Source organism: Aotus nancymaae, unplaced genomic scaffold (assembly GCF_030222135.1).
Source record: "Aotus nancymaae isolate 86718 unplaced genomic scaffold, 86718_ANA_hifiasm-v0.15.2.pri h1tg000065l, whole genome shotgun sequence".
NCBI lineage: Eukaryota > Metazoa > Chordata > Mammalia > Primates > Aotidae > Aotus > Aotus nancymaae.
The window spans coordinates 11,077,739-11,101,255 of NW_026988480.1; the positions used below are offsets into that span (position 1 = coordinate 11,077,739).

Here is a 23,517-nt window from a genome sequence, read left to right on the forward strand (position 1 = left end):
GGACCAGTTGATTCTCCCACCATCTGTGCAGTTCGCCTAGTTTTACGCCCTTTCCAGTACTTGCTATCACCAGCTTTCTTTGTTTTTAACTTGGTGGTTGTAAATGATGTAAGTCCCCAGTCATGGCTTCAACCATGAAAAACAGGCCAGCCACCCTTTGATAGCTGGGTGAGTCCCTCTCTCTGGCTCAGTCCATCTCCAGGCCCCCGACAGAACTCCAATAAGTCAGCTGCTGTCTTCCCCACACTAGAGGATTTACCTGCCATCTATCTAATCATGTCCTTTCTTTGTTCAAAACATTCAACAGCCCCCAGTTGCTTACAGGATGAATACAAAGTCACCAGCATAGCAAACAGCCTGACAAGCTGGTCCCATCCCTGCCCTTTTTCCAGACCTCTCTCAGCCACTCCCTCTCCTACACCCACGTCCCTCCTGCTGTACAACAATCATAGAGACACCTGGGTCCTTTCTGTTTTTTTTTTGTTTTGTCTTCATTTGAGACAAGGCCTTACTCTATTACCCAGGCAGTGATGCAATCAGCTCACTGCAACCTCAACTTCCTGGGCTCAAGTGATCCTCCCATGTCAGCTTCCTGAGTAGCTGGGAAGACAGGCATGTGTCACCATGGCCAGCTACCTTTTTATTTTTTGTAGAGACAGGGTCTTGCCATGTTGCTCAGGCTGGTCTTGAGCTCCTAGGCTCAAGCAGTTGCTCACTTCAGCCTCTCAAAGTGCTGTGACTACAGGCATGAGCCACTGCACCCGGCCTTACCTATGTCCCTTTTCACATGGCACAGTCTTTGTCTAAGATGCATTCTTTTTCTTTGCCAGAGACTCCCATTCTGCACAAGTACAAATGCCACATCCCTGAACTCAGCCAGGTTGTGAGTGTCCCTCTGAGCTCCCAGGGCATCTGATTTTGAGCTACAAGTACATAGATCATTTTGTATTGTGCTTGTTTGTACATCAGACCCCTCACAAGGCTATGAACTTGGACATGCAGGGATAACAATGTCTTACTGATCTTCTGCAACCCCTGGCATGGGCCTGGTAAGCACTGAGTGAGAAATGCATGATGTTTCACTTTAAATGCAGTTCAGCATTCTTTGGAATAGCAAATACATCTATTCATTCATTTTATGTGCCTTTTCTAGATGACAGAAGACCACAGTGACTTTGTCACTTGGAAAAAGGCGCTTAAAATAATCAAAGCGCCTTTTTCCACCATCAAGGAGCTTACATTCTAGAGTGAGAAGACAGACAATGAATAAAACTAATGGAATCCTGCAGTATATTAGAAAGCGATGTGAACTCTGGGGACACTGCAGCATGAATATGGGAGAGGGAAGAGGGGATGGCAGACTGTGAAAGGGTTGAATCTCAGAAGGGGCAATCAAAGGAGAGAGAAGGCGGCATTTTTGCAGATTTGAAGGAGGGAGGAAGTGAGACCTGAATATTCAGAGCTGGGGCTGGGGAGCCTTCAGGAACGGCATAGTCAATGGTCCTGAGGCAAGAGTGGTGGAGTGGCCAGAGCAGAGATCCAGCAGGAGGGGTGGAGATGCAAACTGAGAGGTAAGGAGAGAGCATGTTAGGTGGCACCTTGTGAGTCACAGCAAGGACTCTGATTCTGCTCCTAAGGAACAGGAGGCCACTGATGGGATTTGAACAGAGAAGTGACACAACTTGACATATGTTCTAATGGGCTCTCTCCGGATGTCATGCTGTGGATATACTGAAGGTGACCAAGAACAGGCACAAGAGACAGATTAGGAGCCTTTGCAATAGGTCTGGTGAGAAACTGTGGTGGTTTGGACAGGATGGTGGAGAGAAGCTGTTGTTGCATTCTAGATATACCTTGACGATAAAAACCAAGGATCTGCTGCTAGATTGTACACGGAGCAGGATAGAAAGAGAAGGATGACTTCCGTTTTTAACCCGAGTGAACTGGAAGAATGGACTGGCCATGAACTGAGATGAAGTGGGCAGGGCAAGTTTGGAGGAAAACAAGAGTTTGGTTTTGGACATTTTCTGTTTGAAATGCCTCTTAGACATCCAAGTGGTGATAGAAAAATAAGTCTGGCATTCAAGAAGGAGATGTGGGATGGAAATAAAAATTTGTGTCACCTGTGCATAGGTGAAATAGGTCATAAGACGGGATGGGGTGACCAGGGCAGCAAGTGGAGACAGGAGAGGAGATCACAGCCCTGGGCCCTGAGACAGCCCAATGGTAGGAGCTCAGGGAAGGAGGAGCCTGCAAGGGAAACAGGTGTCCACATGGCAGGGAAGGTCACCTGAGGCCATGGGAAGATGGACTGAATGCCACAAATCTCACACTTCAGGTTTCGAGATTAATTGCATAATTTGAAACTCCTGTGCTAACAAGCTGCCCCCTACTGAACTTGGCTCTTTATGGAAAAAGAACAATTTCTTTAGACTCTAATTCAGCAGTAGTAGCTGCAGAAAATATGATCAAAAGATCTCACCCCAGAAACATGCATTGTATGTTTCTCATGCTGTTTCTCAAGGCGCTTCAATCCTCTTCAAAGTCAACATTTTGAAAACATCTGATCCTAGATTAAACATGCCCCAAATGCCACCCCTCTTATACATAGAATAGTGCATAATCTTTGAAAGATGTGCAAGATACAGAGATGAAACCAGACTTCATTGGAGAAAAAGCTGACTTGGTTCATGAGTATTCGGCTCTTATTTTCAGAGCAAAAAAACTCCAGGTTCTCTGAATGAATTTGCAATGCTTACCTCAGTGGTTTTCCTGGAGAGCTTTACTAAGTACTGAATCCCGGGTTCCAACCCCAGAAATTCTGACCTAATTGCTCTGAGATTCTAATGTGCCATGACAGTTGAGGAACGCTGGTCTAGAGGACCTTTTAAACCTAACGTCCATATGAATGACCTGCAGATCTTGTTAAAATGCAGATTCTGATTCAGCAGGTCTGAGACTAAGCATTTTTATTGAGCTCCCAGGTGAGGACACTCTGGTCCAATAACTACATTTTGAGCAACAAGGATCGGCACCTAATAATCATCTCTGCAACAGTCATTTAGCATTGTCACCCAAGATGATAAAACGCAGTCAGCTCAACAATTAAAAACTAATTCCTCTGACATTTAGTTTAGCAAATACTTACTGAGTGCTTATTATGCATGAGGCTTAGCATTAGGGGCTTTAAGAGATGAAGAGATTTAAAAAATTGTGGTTCTGAGCAGGGTTGAGAAGGGTAAATAGGCTTCATTTCAAGTATCTTCTCTGATTGATTGGAACATATTTCATCCTTGGCCTAAAGAGATCAAAATATAAAATGACCCTGGAAACACAGTATCAGAAACCACAGAATCTCCCTAATCCTCTAAATACGGTGCCAAGTACCATCGCATTCTTCTAGTGTACGTGAAATGGGACCCCTGGCAACTGTTGGCTCACAACTGCCTACCTAAACTCTCTTAGCCCTAAAGCCCAGGTAATTAACCTACTATTCGATAAATGATCCATGTAACAAAAGTATAACATACTGTCCCCTTACCAAACAGCACTCAAGGTGCTTCCAGGTCTCTAGAGGAAAGATTCTTTAAAACGTTCAACAAGCCCACAGTGTCTTGCAGAGGTGGGCACTAAATACTGAGCCCAAAGGGTCCCTCTCCAGCAGTAGGAATCATGACCATGAACATGCATTTCTAATGGCTTCCTTCTGTGACACCAGCCACACCTGGTCTGCACAGGGAGGCCTGTGAATTTCTGGCCCAGTCCTGCCCATTTTTAAAGCCAAGGGGCACCATAATGGAAAGCTCACAAGAAGCTGGTCTCCCTTCTCCCCTTTGTTCCAGGGCAGGCCATGGGGGTGGAAGGGATTAGTGGCTGCCCTAGAGCTACCATCTGGTTGTCAGGCCCCGGCACCCACATGGCAACATTTTCCTTCATATTCCTGCTCAGCCAAAAATGATTAGGATTCCTGTGTCCCAGAGTTTGGCTGGACTTTGTTTCCAGTTCCTGGGAGGTAGCCTCTAAATCTTTGGGATTTCTCAGATGATAATAATGCCTTCGTTATTCGTGATGGGCTCTAATAGTTTATGCTAGAGCTGTTGGGCTCCTGGTTAGCTTATGCCTAACATATGACTTAGGATGGGGGCTGTGATTAGATGGTTGGGTTTCTGAGTCACGTGATATCAGCCTGCTCTCTGGAGATGGGAGGGGAGCTGATGATTGAGGTCAGCCACATGGCCAATGATTCAGTCAACTATGTCTTCATATGAAACCCTGGTAACAACTCTGGAGACTCAGGAGAGCATCCCTATTCGTAATACTCTGTGCTGGGAGGGTAAAGCATCCTGACCTTGCAGTGAGAGGACACTGGAAGCGTGGCATTCTAGGAGCTCCCAGACCTCACCTGATGCAGCTTTTGTTTTGGCAGGTTCTGATTTGTCTCCTTTTGCTATAATAAAATGGTAATAATAAGTGGGTGGCCTGGGGCCCATGGCCCTGTGGCAGTGTGTGGGAGACAGTGTTGACTTGTGAAGTCTGGCCCAGCCCCAGGTAGTTGGTGTTAGAACTCATTGCAGGAGGCTTCCCCAGTTTCCCGAGCAGCACTGCACTGACCAATCCCCTGAGCCCTATGCAAATCAGACACCACCTCTGCCAGCCTTCTCATACACAGGGCTGGTATATATCTTGAATGCACATCTTTAGCCTTTATTTTAAGACAAAGATGTGCATCCAAGATGTGATATCCTAAACCACTCCTCTCTCAGCTTTGGAGCCTCCTTCCCTCTGTCTCCGTACAGGGGAGCTTCTTCCTTCTTTCTTCTTCTTTCTTGTCTATTAAACTCTCCACTCCTTAAAATCATTCCACGTGTGTCCGTGTCATTTTATCTAAATCACGTGAGACCAGAGCCTTGGTGTTCCTCCACTCATCAGAGCCATATCACTTTCTCTATACACCCTCCAACTGTGGCCGGGGATTTGTTCCAAATTAATGAATCTCTTAAACCATGATATGGTCGTTTCTCCTGGGCTTTGTTCATCAAGGACTATCAATCCAGAAGATGATGGTGGCTTTATCAGCCCATCAGTAAAATGCCCTAGGTATAAATGCTGCCCAAATCCAGCCTAGCTGTGCCTTCCAAGACACTGTGATCTATACTCCGGGTCACAGGCATGCTGTGGCCAGGTTCATTCCCTCTGCCCAGCCATACTCCATCCCTTACTTCCTTCTCTTCTCCACCAATATGTGTTATCAGGACACAGTTGCTTCTAAGATAAAGACGTGCATCCAAGATGTGATATCCTAACCACTGCCTCTTCAGATCCATGATACGTCTTGTCCCATTGTTTAGAAAAAAACACCCTGAGCCCTGAGAGGTTCAGATGAGCAGGTTCTCAAGGTGACTCAGTGCTGCTGCTGGAGAAAGCAGTGAGGCCTCCTGCCTCCTCTCACCTTCCCTTGGATCATGTTGCTGTTCGGGAATAACAATTCAACCCGTGATCTAAATATACCTTACACTGAATGGCCCCGCATTGTGGTATTGATTTTTTAAGTTAAAAATACAAGATGAACTATCAGTTTTCACCTGCAAAATTCTGTTTCTAAAGCTTCAAAATCCTTTTGACACAGACTTTGTTGGGTCATTTACACAGCTCTCCTCCAAAGGGGAATCTAAAACTCTTCCTAATGCCTAGCTGGTACTGTGCCCTCATTCCCTCCAGTGAATCTCGCAAGCCTCCCTGGGAGGCTTTTCTTCCTGGAAATTCTGCACTCTCCAACCCCAAAAGGATCGGGTGCCAGTGGCCAGGCTTGTGCTAGTTAACACTGCTCTTCGGACAGAGATGGACATGGCACCCAAAGGAGCCAAGCTGCTTAGTGACCAAAAACAGTTTCTTTCCTGATGATTCTAAAAGACATGAGTGGTAGGTGTTAATTCTGTGAAGTCATCCAAACCACACACCAAGAGCTATGTAAGGACATGGCCAAGAAATAGGATATAGTTCAGAAAGAGAAGAGGAGAGACGCCTAAGCCCCTCATCATTTTGCAAGTGAAGCTATCTGCTGTATAATCGAACTACACTGCTCCTTCTCTCCCCTTCCCCCTTTTGTGGTCATTTGAAATTAGCCTAAATAGGTTTCACTTCCTTGCAATCCGTGATTCTGGAGGGAGTAAGACATTCCCTGCTTTCAAGGGTACCCCAATTCATCTACAGATGAAAAGCAGCAACAGTATCTCTCATTAATTCGATATAGACATTCAACTGCAATCCAACCCTACCCTAGTTACCAGAATTCATGCACTTGAAGTAGAGAGAAACATGTTTCTTATTTCTTATCTGTATTCCCAGAAAGGGACTTCATTTAGCTGGAACCTAGAGTGTATTTTACATAGCTAACTGAGACTCAATTATAATTGAAAGTAGGGGGTTCAGGGTCAGAATTCAAGCATAAAGTGTCTATGCAGCAAAATATGGAGAGATGAGAAAGTGAGTGTTTAAATTTATTCTAGTATTAAAAAATTTTATTAAAGGGCTCACTTTGATCATGTACTTGGTAACAAGTTGCTGTCATTAAAATGTGTGCCTGGCCTAGGGATGGGACACAAACAGGAGAGTGTGCTCAGAGAAGGAACTATTAGAATGGTGTCTGAAAGCACTGTAATGCTGCCACTATGACCAGACTCTGAGCCGTAGGACTCGAACTCTGAGCCATAGGACCCTTGAGAGCTGGTGCCAGGATGCTTGAAGATTACACTGCAGCCGGGTGTGGTGGCTCACGCCAGTAACCCTGGAAATTTAGGAGGCTGAGGTGGGCAGATCACCTGAGGCCAGGAGTTTGAGGCCAGCCTGGGCAACATGGTGAAACCCTGTCTCTACTAAAAATACAAAAATTAGCTGAGCATGATGGTGGGCACTTGTAATCCCAACTACTCAGGAGGCTGAGGCAGGAGAACCACTTGAATCTGGAAGGTGGAGGTTGCAGTGAGCCAAGATCACATCACTGTACTCCAGCCTGGGTGATAGAGCGAGACTCTCAGAAAAAAAAAAAAATTACACTGCATTTGCCACACTGCTAAAAGGAAGCAGGATGTGTGCCAGTGGAGACTTCCATCCCTAGGGCTGACACAGCATCTGGGGAGCAGTATCAGGCAACATCTTCAGCTTACCATAGTCCAGGAAAGAGAAAAACCCCGCGGTGCTGATGGCTAAGGTGGATGGACTGCCTTTTGCCGCAGCAGGAAACTTTAAGGCATTAAAAACCTACTTCATCTCACCAGACCCAGCTTTCATCTTATAAAACAAAGACCATATAAAATGACTTCTTATTCTGTCTTCTCCCTGACTTAGGGTCAGAGACTACTTCCATAAACTGGACAAAATCTCTCCTCCATGGGGTCAGTTTGAAGAAACTACGGAGGTCTCTGTCTGTCTCAATCCTCTGCCTGGTCTCTGCACACTGGCCCTACACGTTCTTGGGGGACAGCAGTGACCAGAACAAAGCTAAAGAGGGGTGTACAGACACGGCAGAGGAAGTTGACCTAACTCCTTCAGCATTTGACATATCAAGTTGACAAAATATAACAGTATACAGGTACTCTAATTTAAATAATAACAGTTAAGCAGATGTCTTTCGAGATCCTTACAATCAAAGAATAGACTTTGTTTTCTAATATCCATGGACCATTAACAAAAAATTGATTATGCAAGGGCCCCAAAGAAAGCCTTGAAACCTTGATAAATTAGGAAATGCCGAAAGAGTGGCAATAACATTTTCTGACCTCAAAGCAACTATGATAGATATTGTATGAACAATACCATTTTGAAGTTTAAAAACACCTTAACCATTTGTTAGTGATGAACCAAAATATCTCTTTGGTTAAAAGGGAATTTGAAATTGCAATTACACACCGCTCAGAAACGAACGACGAGAATGCTACAAAAGGAATACAAATAGAAGTATGTTCAACAGTGGAATCCATGGCATGGCATAGGATTGCCATCTAGCCATTACTGGCTAGGTCAGCCATCCTGACTGTTAGGACAGGGCAACCCTTCTGTGAAGATCGGAAAACAGCACTGCTCTCAGCCTCTCTCGGGACAACCTACCCTTGCAAGGTGCAGCAGCTAAAGGGTTAATGGAGGCAGAGCAAGGGCTCTGCAGGAGTCCCAAGAGAAGTGTGTGCTCTGAATAGGCGGTGCCTATACAGTCATGGGTAATTAAATATTGTATAGTTTAGCTGCCATTGTTATAAAACAAGAAGAATGTAAATCACAACCTGAGAATTCAGTCCTTACATTTCTTTTTTTATTTTTTATTTCAGTCCTTACATTTCTTAAAATTAGGAAAAAAAGAGCAAAGCAAACCCAAGGAGAGCAGGAAGAGGAAGTGAATAAATATCGCACATGTGTAGGCTGCCTTGCACCTGTCTCTTCTGTTCCTCTTTGCTCTTCCTGCCCTGGGTCCTGGGAGGCTGACCGGGAGGAGGTATTCATGGGCTCCTTCACCTGCTGCCTCCCAGTTGGGTTTGGCCAATGGGGAACACAACAGAAGACTGGAGGGAGGGAGAAGTGCAAGGTCAGAGCATGTTCCCACACGGTCCCGTTATTGTGGGCTGTGAGCTGGCCCTCTCTGGGGGCTCCTCCTCCTCCTTCTGGGCTAGTGCCCATGCCCACCTGCACCTGCCCATGCCTGCCCAACCGCTTTGCTGTCTCCTGTGCTCTGCCCATGCCTTGGTCAACAGTGCCTTTATCAAATGCTCCTTAGATTAGCCACCTTAAGTTCACCATAATTTCCTGATTGGACCCTGACTGACATAACAGCAATCACCACCACCACCTCCACCACCACAGAATAATGAAAAAAAAAATGGGCAGGGGAAAGTAGCATTGTCATCTAAATTAAACAGCTATTTTTTGACAATGATATATAGATGCATATACACAGACACACACGTGAAACTCTAGTTTGTCTAGTTTTTTATATCTATTATTCAGAAAAGTTACTTGAATATATATCCGAATGTATTATTTCGTAAGTTATTTATTATGATATGTATTACTCTCGTCCTTTAGATGGCATTCTTTTATTCTTTGGAAGCTGTTTTCCCTATCAATGACAGTTAGAATCTCCTTTCACGTTTCTAATCTTGTTTATTTGCTTTATTTTCTCTAATTTTACATATATGTACATGCATGTATAAAAACAGAAAAACGTATTTGAAAAAATAAAAAATAACTAGAAAAATTAGAGAAAAATATGAAAAACTAGAAAAATTATAGAAATACCTATGCGTATTTCAAAAGAAAAACTAGAGGGAAAAAGCGAGTAAACAATACCAGTAATATAGAAGATCAGAGCTGCCGCAGGCAGGGAACACAGAGTTTACAGAATTAAAATAAAGGTCTCTAACGGTCTAATATAATAAATTCCAAAATCCTGATAAAACGCTTAATTTCCTGAAAAAATACATACTGATTTGAAACCTTACACTTGTTTTTCTCATTGCACTCATATTCCCATTCTAAGTCCCCAACAAAATTTCATCCTAACGCTATAGCTATTTATGATACAAACTCTTTTATTAATTATATCATTCTTTTCTGTGATAAAAATATGTATAAAGATTTAAATTTAATTTTTAAAAAATTTCTTATGATCACCAGCTCTAGGTGTTAAATCATTTCTTTCAACTTGAGTAATGGATTAGTATTATCAGAGTTATCATCAGTAGCATACAGTTGATGCAAACAAAATAATTTATGACAAAAGTCACTTAGCATGAAATCATCTTTAATGATTTACAAGTCAACAACTCAATCAAGTCAGTCCTGCTTCAGTGTGATGAACGTAAAGAACTTGAAAACATCTCACTTGGGGCAAAATTTGTTACCCAGTCCCAGAGTCATGCACTTTCTGGGGGGTATATAAAAAGGATGTACCACGCCTTATCAGGTGATCGATAATTACACCTGCTACTCTTTCACTGAGAAGTACATTGACTGAACTCATGAAAAGGCAAGAAAATTGACCTATTACTAATTTTGCTACCCTTTTACTGATAGAATAATGTAATAAAATGATTTAATCTTAGCTCACGCTTTAAATACACTTTTGTCATAATCTTAGAGCTACATATTTAATCATTTTATTTGTGGAAAATATCTACCATATAATATAAATGTCTCAGTCCTCTTTCTCAAATCAATTAGCCAAATAAGATTATTTTCAGAAAAATGTCTGACTTCATTTTAAAATCCAAATAAATGTATGAATGTACATTTTAAAGAATATTAGAAATATAACTGGAAATAAAGTAAAAGATGCAATTTGAAAGTTAGAGTACTAAGACATTCCAGTAAGATTAAAATAATGAAAATCTAATATATCTATCCATTTTAAAGTAAGTTATATGAACAAGATACTAAATCATTCTCATTACTTAATTTGCTATAGTGCAATGTAATTTGCAGCTAAAATTACCTGTTACTTAAGAAGAGTGCAGTATAATAGCCTTGACCTCCCTTCTGTAATTGTGTGTGTACGATTTGGTTTTGAGGGACAGTTAAATGAGTCTTATGTATAAATACCAGAAATAACTCAAATAGTCTTGTTAGATATAACTATTAACATCGTTTATATATTTTAAAAAGTGAAAAGAATATTTTGCTAAAAATTATCAGTCTAGCAGCAAGTATATAATTTTGTTTTGTATTAATAGTAGGAAAAAATTATTGAATGTTTTATAAGATGGCAAATGACTGTAAAGAAAGAGCTTATGATCTGATTTGACAAACCAGGTTTTGACTACATTAATTAATAACAGAACCCTAATCTGAAAGAGATGGGGTAAAAGTTTTATTCACACATTTCATTTAATAGGCTTGAAAATGTTGATAGTTCAGGAAACATCACAACTGTGTTTACAAGAATCAGTAGCAAAAATCTCTTTGAAGAGATTGTTCTCTTAGCTGAGGGCTGAGGGCTGAGGACAGGTGTAAAGAAATGCTTACATTTAAATATGGGGAGGGGTTGTTTCCAACATTCAGTCTTTCTTACAGTGCTCTCCTTGCCTTGTTTTCCAGTAAGTCTCCCTTAAGAACTCCTTGCACAGTAGACAGGAAAAGGCGAAGTCATTAAAATGAAACTTGTCATTACTCCATATACCATATATCTGAAGAATTCCAAACATCGCAAACATGCAGGACGAAGGGTCCCCTTCTAACACCACACTTTATTCTTAACTGAGCTGTATAAGGCAGAAACAGAAAGGAAGTTTGAGGGGTTTATGATGTCTTGACTTATTACTTTGAAAAAGGTTTTTCCTTTGTTCAGTATCCTCAATGTTTTATGCCCTGTGGGTAATACACAGGTAAAACTCGAGGGAGGCAAGGAGGAACGCCCCCTTTTGCAAAAGGTTATTATGAACACAGGTTTATCTGGCATGTCGATTTTAGAAAAGAATAGATAGAAGTTGAGGTTTTGAGGACAGGATTCCATAGAATCTCCATGCTTGAGTTCCCCTTGGAAAGTCTTTTACCCCTGGGAATCATGCCGTATGTTGGGAGGACACTGTCCCATGAGACTGAGTTCCCTGAGAAGAGAGATGATGGATCCTAATTCTCCTGGCATCTCCTGTACTCGCACGGTGCCTGCATACATGGAGTATTTACACTTAGATACAGAATCGGTTCATTCATTCACAGAGGAGAAAGGTGGTGTGTCAGATGGAACGTAAACCATGGGAGCTGCCTGAATAAGCCAAAAGCAGTTTTATTTACATAAAGTGGTAAAGGTTGAATTTTTCATCCTGATATTTAACCTAACTGCCTCCACACCACAGACACATGCACACACACACACACACTCTCTCTCTCTCTCTCCTACTTGACCCTTCTTGAGTCTTCTATCAGTGGCCCAGGCATGCACAAATCCTGTCTCAGGATGACCTGAGTCCCTCTTAATCATGTTCTACCAGAGCTACCCAGGGCCTCATGCTCTGAAACTTTCCCCATTCTTGCGTCATCACAATGCACCTTTTCAATGACCTATCTCCACAAGTTCTTTTTGGGTAGTGACAATAGACACATCAACTTCTATGAAACCCCTCCAGTTAAAAGAGTCCTTGGTCAGCAAGGTCTCCCCACCTAGGCAATGGGACAGGCTGCAGGGATCCTTCTATGGGAAGCAAGGCCCCATACTCAGACCCCACATATGGCTGAGTCCACTCAGGCCAGCAAATTGCCAGTCCCCAGCTCTTGACTTAAAACCATCAAGAACAGCTGATTTTAAGTCTCTCTCAACTGTGTTTGACCTTCACTTTGGAGAAGAGTGCAAAGTTCAGAGCAGTGGCTGTGTTCCTTTGGTTAAAGTTCCGCTCTGACATATTGAATACTTCACCTTAAGTAGAGACACTGTGGGACTGGGCACGGCAGATGATCTCGGGGTGAGTGCCAGTGCCCGGCCCATCTTGTGACTTGCTCTATTTATGCTTCCTTCACTCTCCTGGAATGCCTGCCTCTTGTTTTGTTTCAGCTCCTTCCTGCCAGCATTCAGGTATGTCCACTCTTCTCCACATTCCTCTTACTCAAATAACCAATTTTCTTTTCGCCTTCCCAGCAGACTTGTGGAAAGACATTGACACTCCCAGCTTCACATCTGTACATCTGCATCAAACCTTACCCAGTTGTGGCCTGGCTGCTAACTCCTCCTCCAACTGAAATTTTTTCACAGAGAAAACAAGTGGGTGAGGAGGATCCTTCTTGCAAATTCTAATCTCTTTGAGACAGGAGAGAGAAGCTCCCTTGCAAATTTGACGGTGCTTTACAGAGGAGACAGGAGCCCCGAGATAGCCCTGAGAAATAAAATAATAGTCATTGGCCTGAAAAAGTCAGAGAACCGGATCCAGAGTGAGCCGCTCAGGAAGCAGAGTGATGCCCGGTGCCTGGAGAGTGTCACAGGCTGAGGACACCTGCCTGGGAGGCGTCATCAGCTCTGGCCCTGATCAGCAGGAGCGACAGGGAAGTTTAGGTCTTCGGGGGGCCCGTGTGCCATGTGCGGTCTTGTCTGGAAACCATTCACCATGATGGCGATCATGGGCAAGATTGTGAAGAACTCAGTGGTTCTGATGCCACTGTTATGCTGACTTCATAAAAAAATTTGGGGGCCTCACGCCACAGGGCAAGCTGAGCTGGTATGAAAGGCTGTCCGCCTCCCACTCCTAACCCTGCACTACCTGCCTCAAATACATGAAAATGCTAAATAAGAGGTAATGCTTTGTGCACATATCCAAGTTCAATATCAAAAGAGGTGCCAGGAATGAAGCAAAATCTAAAAGCCAGGGTGACTTGGCTAAAATGGAGGCCAGAGGCAGGCACAGGTATTTCAGAGCCAGACCCGGGCCTTAGCATCCAGCAGGGTGTGGCTTCTGATGCTCTTGGAGGGAGACAAATCCAGACCCCCAGTTCCACCTGGAAGCCAGACACCTCGGAGGCCTGGCTTGTTGCTTTGGTGGAAAAGAAACAGCACTGCCCACCAGCCCTGGGAAGCGGTGGCTCCAAAGAAGACAAGAGGGATGGGAATGGTCTACGAGGAGCATATCCCAGACCTAAACCACCAATGAGAATGAAGCCAGGACTCACACTGTGTGCGTAGTAAAGAGACACACACCCTCGTCCCCAGCCAAAAACTAACACCAAAAAGCACCCTGAACTGCTGAACCCCACGAGGCCCAGAAGAGGTGAATGTGAGCTGTCCCCTGGAAATACAGCCAGGCCCAGACCCAGGGCACTCTCAGTGACAGAAAACTGCCAGGAGAGGCAGCAGGTGAAACACCGGGAGACTTTAACCCCAATAACTCAGGATAATAAAACAGCCCAAGAGAACACTTAAAATAACACTGTTCGGAGGTAAAGGAAGATATGGGAGTCACAAGAGAGTAACAGGACCTTGTGGGAAAAGACCAAGTTGATTGCAAAAGAAGCAAAGGAATTCTACATGTGAGACGTCTAGTCATTGAAATAGAGAAATCAATAGAAGGTTGAAAGAGCAGACTTCAGAGAATTAGTCTGTTGGAAAAAAGATTTGAGAAAATCACTCAGATGTCACACGAAGAGGTAAAGATCTGGAAAATCTGAGGGTTTTAATCATAGGGAAGAGAAATGAAAATATCCATTATCTATTAACAGGAATTCCAGAAACAGAAAAAGAAAATGGGAGAGGATTGATGTTTGAAGGGATGATGGTGAAGTTTCCAGATAAAAAGAACAATGGAATTTCTAATTGAGGCAGCACAGCAGCTCCTCATTACAGCTTAGTAAATCTGCAGACCATGAAAAGACAACGAGCTTAATTACCAAGAGCAAAGAAAGATTATCTCAAAAGTATGGCAATATTCATTTCTGCAACACACCTGCCAGAATTGGAACAGTAAGAGAAGATAAGCATGGCTCCCGCAGGAGATGGCATGCCGAACTGTGAAGCATTCCATGTTTTCTGAAGTGCAATAAGCCAGGAACAGAAAGTTAGGCACCACATGTTCTCATTCACACCTGGAAACTAAAAAAAGTTGATCTCGGAGAGTTTAAAAGTAGAGTAGAGGATACTAGAGGCTGAGAAGGGAAGAGGGAGGGAAGGATAGAGAGAAGTTTGTTAAAGGATATAAAATTTCAGCTAGACAAGATGAATAAGTTCTAGGTTCCATAGCATGATAGGATGACTATAGTTAACTATAATGTATAGTTTCAAATAACTATTAAATAAGAAAAGGGTATTGATTGTTCCCAACACAAAGAAATTAATGTTTGAGATAGCAAATATGCTAATTACCTTAATTGCATCACTATCCATCACTTTGTACACCATGAATATGTACAATATTATTTGTCAATTTAGAAATAAAATTTTAGACTGAGCGTGGTGGCTCACATCTGTAATCACAGCACTTTGGGGGCTGAGGAGGGCAGATCACTTGAAGTCAAGACTTTGAGACCAGTCTGGCCAACATGGTGAAACCCATCTCTACTAAAAATACAAAAATTAGCCAGGCACGGGGGCACGTTTCCTATAGTCCCAGCTATTTAGGAGGCTGAGGCAGGAGAATCACTTGAACCCAGGAGGCGGAGGTTGTAGTGAGCCGAGATTGCGCCACTGCATTCCAGCCTAGGCAACAGATTGAGATCCTGTCTCAAAAATAAATAAATAAAGTAAAATTTTAAAAAGTAATGGCAATTAGACAAAAGCACATTTTTATAAAGCAGCAAAGGACTTCGGAAGGTAATGCAATAACATATTCAAAATGCCAAGCGAAAATATAACAGCTATCCTAGAATTATGTATTCAGCAAGTCTGTCATTCAAAAATAAGGGTTAATTCAGCTATGACAAAGGCCGAGAGAGTTTTCCATTCTAAATAGCTTAAAGATTATTTCAGCACAAAGAATATTGAATTTAGATGTGAGTTGGATTTAAGAAGCCATCTGAAGCAATGAAACTGGCAAACATTTTGATTCACTTAAATATGAACTGACCGTAAAAATAATGATAAATGGCCAGACTTGGAAGTTTACAAAAAGAAGGAAATCAAAGCAGCCCCAAGTATGGGAGGTGGGGAAGGGAAGCTGGGCATTGCAAGGCTTTTGTGGTGTTAGCGCACAATACAGAGATTAATGAGCTTCAGTGTTCATAAAGTTAATTATGCTTCTTAAAAATTGAAATTTAACTACTAAAGAATTGAAATAGAACACATTACTTTCAGCCTAGTGGGGATTGAGGGGAGGAAAGAAAGCTATAAAACAAAATGTGTTTGATCCAATAGAGAGCAGAAGAGAGAAAAAATAAAAGACAAAAAAAAAAAAAAAAAAAGCATGGTAAACCTTTTTGGCCAACCCTTATCTTTGCACTCCATTTCCCACGCCTCTCCCCTGTCTTCCTAACCCCTCGACTTACAGAAATGACAGAGGGTCCCAGAAGATCCTCCTGACTCCAGAGCAGATCCGCAGCCGTGTTCCTGGTGTCTGTTCCCAGAGCTCCCGGAACTTCACCATCAGAACCCTTTAAATGCTGCCTTGTGTGTGCACATGGTGGAGGCTCATCTAAAAGTATTCTTTCATGGGTTTCCTATGTACATTAATTTGCTCTCTCTTTCCAAAGGATGGGTTTCCTGCCCTAGTCCAGTGCAAACAGGAAACAAAGAGGAGAAAGAGCGAGCCACAGCCTTGGGTGCTAGACAATGTCTGCTTATGGAGGATTTCAGTGTCCGGGGGAGGAAGTGGCAGGCAGGAGAGGGTGTCCGGGATGGAGACGGGTAGCAAAGACCTTCTCCTTGGAGGGATAAAGGACAGGCAGGAAGGAAGATGGGGCCCAGCCGTGCTCAGTGTAGGAGGCCCCCAACTCCCTGCACTGTGGACCACAAAGAATCCAACAGTCCTGGGACTTAAAGATCTTGGATGGGGTAGGACAGAAGAGACCTTATCCACTGACCAGGATGAAACTGAGGAGAACAGATTAGAAATTTTCCGAACAGCTGAAGCAGCTATGGTCACAAGACCCCTGCACATGGCCAGGCATGCTGTGCCGTGTACAACCTGCACGACATTCTTACTATTGACACAATGAGCCTTGTTTTAACCTCCTGTGTCCCGACAAAGACTCTCCTTGCCCAAACCCTATTCAGAGTTTTCAAGCCGGCCTTCACCTTGGCCTAGAAGAACCACCTGCAGCAAAAGTGATTGCATCCACCCTACTACAGGAAAAGTCTTGAATAAACACTAGCATAGCTCCTATCAGTTCCAGGCTCTGTTCCTAGGATGACAATTCCGGCCTCCTCAAAGTGCCTGAGAAAACTCAATGCTGCCAAAAGAATTTATTGTTTGTTTCAGAGAACACCTGATGATAGGCTTCTGAGCTCACTTTTCTTAGAGCATTTACTTTAGAAAACTTGCAATTATACATTCTTTCTGTGCCCCTTTGAAATAGAAACGTTCTACCACCCAGAAATGTCCCCTCAAGTAGGTGGGAGCTATCTCTTTGAAATGCAAACATTCGCTGGGCACCGTAGCTCACGCCTGTAATCCCAGCACTTTGGGAGGCCAAGGCGGGAGGATCATCTGAGATCCTGGAGTTCAAGACCAGCCTAACCAACATGGAGAAACCCTGTCTCTACTAAAAATACAAAAAATCACCCAGGCATGGTAGCCCATGCTGGAAACCCCCCTACTTGGCAGGCTGAGGCAGGAGAATCTCTTGAACCCGGGAGGCAGAGGTTGGGGTGAACCGAGATTGCACCACTGCACTCCAGGCTGGGCGAAAAGTGAAACTCTGTCTCAAAAAGAAAAGAAAAGAAAAAAGCATTCAGTAAGATAGCTCTCTTGTCTCCCAGTTCCTGTGGGAGAGTAAGATCCTAACTTTGTGGGGCCTTGATCCAATTGGCAAAGCTATGTCCTGTCCTAAAGACAGGAGACTTTTGTTTCTCTCCTCCAGGTAAGCGTCAGTTAACAAACCCAGATGGCCTAATCCCATGGGCCACCCCCTTAGCTTCCTTAGTCCCTTTCCTTGAGCACACCACATTTGTCTCAGGGGAGCTGAGCTGAGGTGTCACTGAGGTCTCTTCCTTACTGCGGCAATACTGACTAGAATCTGTCTTGTCTCCTTAACTAGTGTCCAGCTTTGTGTTTCTCTGACAATTCCAAGCTAGGCCAAAAGTCCCATGAGGGCAGGGCCATGCCTGTCTTGTATAACTGGCCACCACCAGAGTGAAGGTGTGCAGTAGATATTTACATAATGAATAAATAAACATAAGCTATTTTTTCACTTGATTTCTACTCTGATAGTGAGTTGTTTTATTTATTTATTTATTTATTTATTTATTTATTTATTTATTTATTTATTTATAAGGCAGAGTTTCACTCTTGTTGCCCAGGCTGGAGTGCAATGGCATGATCTCGGCTCACCGCAACCTCCATCTCCCAGGTTCAAGTGATTCTCCTGCCTCAGCCTCCCAAGTAGCTGGGATTACAGGCATGCGCCACCACACAGGGCTAATTTTGTATTTTTAGTAGAGACGGGGTTTCTCCATGTTGGTCAGGCTGCTTTTGAACTCACAACCTCAGGTCATACACCCGCTGCAGCCTCCCAAAGTGCTGGGATTACGGGCATGAGCCACTGCACCCGGCCCAGTTGCTTCCTTTAACTAACATCTTGCAAAAAATATAGGGCTGGACAAACAAATGCACCAAGAAAATGACTTAGGGCTTCTTGAAAGAATCTACTGCCAACTAATCATGGAGTGATTTCACTGCCTTGGGTTTCTTTTGTTTATTCAACAAACTTTACATGAGTCATGCAAAATGGTCTTCAGCTTCAGGCTTTCTTTTGAAATTTCTTCAGGATAAGAATAAACTAACAATGACGGAGCAACAAAATTAGCTGCTTTGACACCTACTGTTGAGGAAAGCAAAAATATTTATTTATTATGGTGCCGAGGTATAAGATTTCTAACCATAATCTGCCAAGAACTGCAGGAATTATTGATATCTTGAGCTTAATAGTAACAACCAGCATTCTTGCTAAGCAACAATTCATTTGTTATTACAAGTTCAAAATAAATTCTTTGGGTAAGACAAAGAGTCCATTTATAATTCATTTTGTACTTTTTTTCAGCAATATACAATCTAACATCTAAACATAGAGAATACAAGATATTACATAATAGCAAGAATTGTCAGGTATTAAATACATATAATTTAAGAAAATGGGGTATACAACTGCAAAAGGATTGTAACATTAAAATACAATAATACTTGTGATATGTTACTGATGAAAACACACAATTACCCATTACCATATGGCTTGGCTGGGTGCACTGGCTCACTCCTGTAATCCCAGCACTTTGGGTGGCCGAGTTAGGTGGATCACTTGAGGAGTTCAAGACCACCCTGGCCAATATGGCAAAATCCTGTCTCTACTAAAAATACAAAAACTAGCTGGGCATGGTGGCAGGTGCCTGTAATTTGTAATCGTAGCTATTCAGGAGGCTGAGGCAGGAGAATTGCTTGAACTGGGGAGGCAGAAGCTGCAGCAGTGAGCCGAGATTGTGCCACTGCACTCCAGCCTGGGCAACAGAGCGAGACTCAGTCTCAAAAGAAAAAAAAAGTAATGTGGCTTTATTCTGACAAGAAACAAAAAATATCCTTATCCTTTGTTCAGTAATCTTACTCCAGGAATTTTCTTTAAAAAATAATTGAAAGCCGGGTGCGGTGGCTCATGCCTGTAATCCCAGCACTTGGGAGGCCGAGGCGGGTGGATCGCCTGAGCTCAGGAGTTTGAGATCACCCAGGGAAACATGGTGAAACCCCTTCTCTAATAAAAATACACAAAAATTAGCTGGGCGTGGTCATGTGCACCTATAGTCCCAAGTAGTAGAGAGGCTGAGCCACGAGAGTTGCTTGAGCCCCGGAGGTGGAGGTTGCAGTGAGCCGAGACTGTGCCACTGCACTCCAGTTTGGGCTACAGAGTGAGACTCTGTCTCAAATCATCATCATCACCATCGACGAAGGAAAAGAAATAATGTATGGGATGTTCACTGCCATATTATTTGTAATATTACACAAAAAAAGGAAACTGAGAGAGGACTGTCCCAATAGGTTAGGAGACATCAACTTCCGGGAGCACGTTGCAGCTATCACAACTGATTATGATGAAGATAATGTAGCAAAATAAAACTATTTGGAATATAGTAAGTATAAAAGGCAAGGAGAGGGCCGGGCGTGGTGGCTCAGGGCTGTAATCCCAACACTTTGGGAGGCTGAGGTGGGTGGATCACCTGAAGTCAGAAGTTCAAACCAGGCTGGTCAACATGGTGAAACCACATATCTACTAAAAATACAAAAATTAGCTGGGTGTGGTGGTGGGTACCTGTAATCCCAGCAGCTTTGAGAGGCTGAGGCATGAAACTTGCTTGAACCAGTGAGGCAGAGGTTACAGTGAGCCAAGACCACCCACTGCACTCCAGCCTGGGGGATAGAGTAAGACCCTGTCTTAAAAAAAAAAAGGGCAAGGAGAAAAATTTTGTGATTACAATCTTATGCTAAATATGTATGCATATGAATGTGGAAAAGAACATGAAAAAGGAAAGATACTTTTCTTTTTAGTTCTGTAATGATTGTCATTCTTGATGTCATGTTTCTAGTGCCACAAACATGCACACACAATTTTTTGATGAGAGAGAGATCCTATGGAGTACAGATCTTGACCAAAACAAGTGTGAAACCTGTTGGGACAGCATAGTGTGCGTTGTGCAGATTCTAGAACAAGACTCTGTGTTCAAATTCTGGCTCTGCCACTGAAGGTATCCTTCAGCAAGTTACTCAACCTCTGTAGCCCTTGGCTTTCCCATCTACTTGTATTTCATAGAGTTACTCTGAGGATTAAATGAGTAAGTGCTTAAAACAGAATATGGAGCATCATGAGTAGTTCAGTATTGGCTAAGTGTTATTTGTATTATTATCAAGGAACCTCTTTACACAGAAGCCTCCTTGTTACGAATTTCTCTGAAACTCTCACAGATAAAATGGACTTTAATTCTACCCCAGAGTCATGAGTCATACTCTTTTCACATGAAAAATATTTTAGTCAGTCCTTTATCTATACTTGGACATTTAGGTGTTCTTTTTTGTTTTTATGTCCTAATGTTAATGAAATCTTCATACATATAATTTTTTCATTTAGTGGCAAGAATTCAGCATAGGTATTTCTCTCCACACAAGACCATTCACTGGACATAAGTCATTGCAGACAAATTCCCTGACCAAGATTCCCTAGTCTAAAGTCTAGGAGAATTGCTAATTTTCTTTGGTGATTTTGTGCAAGAAAAAGACTTGGAAAGTGGAATTGTGAAGAAAACGTCAGCTTTACCACTTGTGTACCTTAAGTCACAAGTCTACCATGGGGAATGTAAAGATGAATTAATACTGGCTGTTCCACCACCATTTTTCTTATAATAATTACCCTAAAATATTATAGGTTTACAAAAAGGCCCCCTAGCATTCCATCGAGTGTGGATTCTCAATTTGACTTCTGGGCATCCTTCCTCCTTCTGTGTTAACACAGCATGCTTCTCCATGAACGTGCACAGAGGTTATTCTCTGTACATTCTGCCTCTACAGGCTTATGGACATCTACAGCCTCACCTCTAGAAGAAAGACTCAGAAATCTGCATTTTTAGCTTCCAAACCCCCTTCTCTAGAACTCTGTGATTGGGACTGCCTCTTCCATTGGACTGTCCATTATTCACCACAGCCAGTCAGCAGGAGGGACTCAGGCAGGCCAGTCAAGGGAGATTTTGATGAAAAGGAACATCAAGGGCCAGTGTGTGATGCATTTGAGTCCAGCCTAGAGCAAGTCTGTTACTTTCTGTCCACTGTCTTCAAGCTGGATACACACACACCTCCCCCTCACAAATGTCCTTCTCCCACGTTTCAAAATAGCACAGGTGTATCTCTTCCCCACTATGAATCTTATGTCGACTCTGGAAATAAAAACCCTTTGGAAAATGAAGAAAGGGTTAATGAGATCATGTCCTTGTGAAGCTTCCTTCCATCGAGATGCTTTTGTAAGTTTTCCCATCTTGCTGGCTTCATAACTATTTTTGTTAAGGGTAAAGCATGGAACAGACTCAGAGGTGAGCATGTTGGGCCATGTTGCTACGTTTGACTTACTATCCAGCAGGGAAGCAGAAGTAGTAATAAGTTTTGAACATCCTGTTTCTTCTATTTCCCAGCTGAAGCCAAATTGCTCCTGCGAGAGATGCCCATAAGAGCAGAGCAATAAAAAACGATAAAGGGGACATCACCACCGATTCCACGGAAATACAAACTACCATCAGAGATTACTACAAACAACTCTATGCACACAAACCAGGAAACCTGGAAGAAATGGATAAATTCCTGGACACTTGCGCTCTCCCAAGACTAAACCAGGAAGGAATTGAAACCCTGAATAGACCAATAACAAGGGCTGAAGTTGAGGCAGCAATTAATAGCCTACCAACTAAAAGGACATCTTCAAGGAGAACTACAAACCACTGCTCAATGAAATAAGAGAGGACACAAACAGATGGAAAAACATTCCATGCTCATGGTTGGGAAGAATCAACATCTTGAAAATGGCCATATTGCCCAAAGTAATTTATAGACTCAATGCTAACCCCATCAAGCTTCCAATGACCTTCTTCACGGAACTGGAAAAAAACACTTCAAACTTCATATGGAACCAGAAGAGAGCCTGCATAGCCAAGTCAATTCTAAGGAAAAAGAACAAAGCTGGAGGCATCATGCTGCCTGACTTCAAACTATACTATAAGGCCACAAAAATCAAAACAGCATGGTACTGGTACCAAAACAGAGACATAGACCAATGGAACAGAACAGAGGCCTCAGAAGCAATACCACACATTTACAATCATCTGATATTTGACAAACCTGAGAAAAACAAGCAATGGGGAAAGGATTCCCTGTTTAATAAATGGTGTTGTGAAAACTGGCTAGCAAGGTACAGAAAGCAGAAACTGGACCCCTTCCTGACACCTTACACTAAAATTAACTCCAGATGGATTAAAGATCTAAACATAAGACCTAACACCATAAAAACCCCAGAAGAAAACCTAGACAAAACCATTCAGTACATAGGCATAGGCAAAGACTTCATGGCTAAAACACCAAAAGCAATGGCAACAAAAGCCAAAATAGACAAATGGGATCTAATTAAACTCCAGAGCTTCTGTACAGCAAAGGAAACAGTCATTAGAGCAAACTGACAACCAACAGAATGGGAAAAATTTTTGCAATTTATCCATCCAACAAAGGGCTAATATCCTGAATCTACAAAGAACTAAAACAGATTTACAAGAAAAAAAAACAAGCCTGTTCAAAAGTAGGGGAAGGATATGAACAGACACTTTACAAAAGATGACATCTATGAGGCTAATAAACATATGAAAAAATGTTCACCATCACTGGTCATTAGAGAAATGCAAATCAAAACTACATTGAGATACCATCTCACGCCAGTTAGAATGGCGACAACAGATACTGGAGAGGATGTGGAGAAATAGGAACACTTTAACACTGTTGGTGGGAGTGCAAATTAGTGCAACCATTGTGGAAGACAGTGTGGCGATTCCTCAAGGACCTAGAAATAGCAATTCCATTTGACCCAGCAATCCCATTACTGGGTATATACCCAAAGAATTATAAACTGTTCTATCATAAAGACACATGCACATGTATGTTCATTGCGGCACTATTTACAATAGCAAAGACCTGGAACCAACTCAAAAGTCCATCAGCAGTAGACTGGATAAAGAAAATGTGGCACAAATACACCATGGAATACTAAAATGATGAGTTTGTGTCCTTCATAGGGACATGGATGAATCTGGAAACTATCATTCTCAGCAAACTGACACAAGAACAGAAAATCAAACACCGCATGGTATCACTCATAGGCAGGTGTTGAACAAGTAGAACA

General features: G+C 42.6%; 1 protein-coding gene and 1 non-coding gene across 9 annotated transcripts in view; one reads left to right on the forward strand and one right to left on the reverse strand.

The window, feature by feature from the left end:
- HECW1 (HECT, C2 and WW domain containing E3 ubiquitin protein ligase 1) overlaps positions 1 to 23,517 on the reverse strand; it is a 445,591-nt gene that overhangs the window by 340,303 nt on the left and 81,771 nt on the right. The gene's annotated exons all lie outside the window — the stretch shown is intronic.
- On the forward strand, positions 14,385 to 14,489 carry LOC135270753 (U6 spliceosomal RNA). Its single transcript, XR_010338886.1, has one exon. It is a non-coding gene; the product is annotated as a U6 spliceosomal RNA (small nuclear RNA).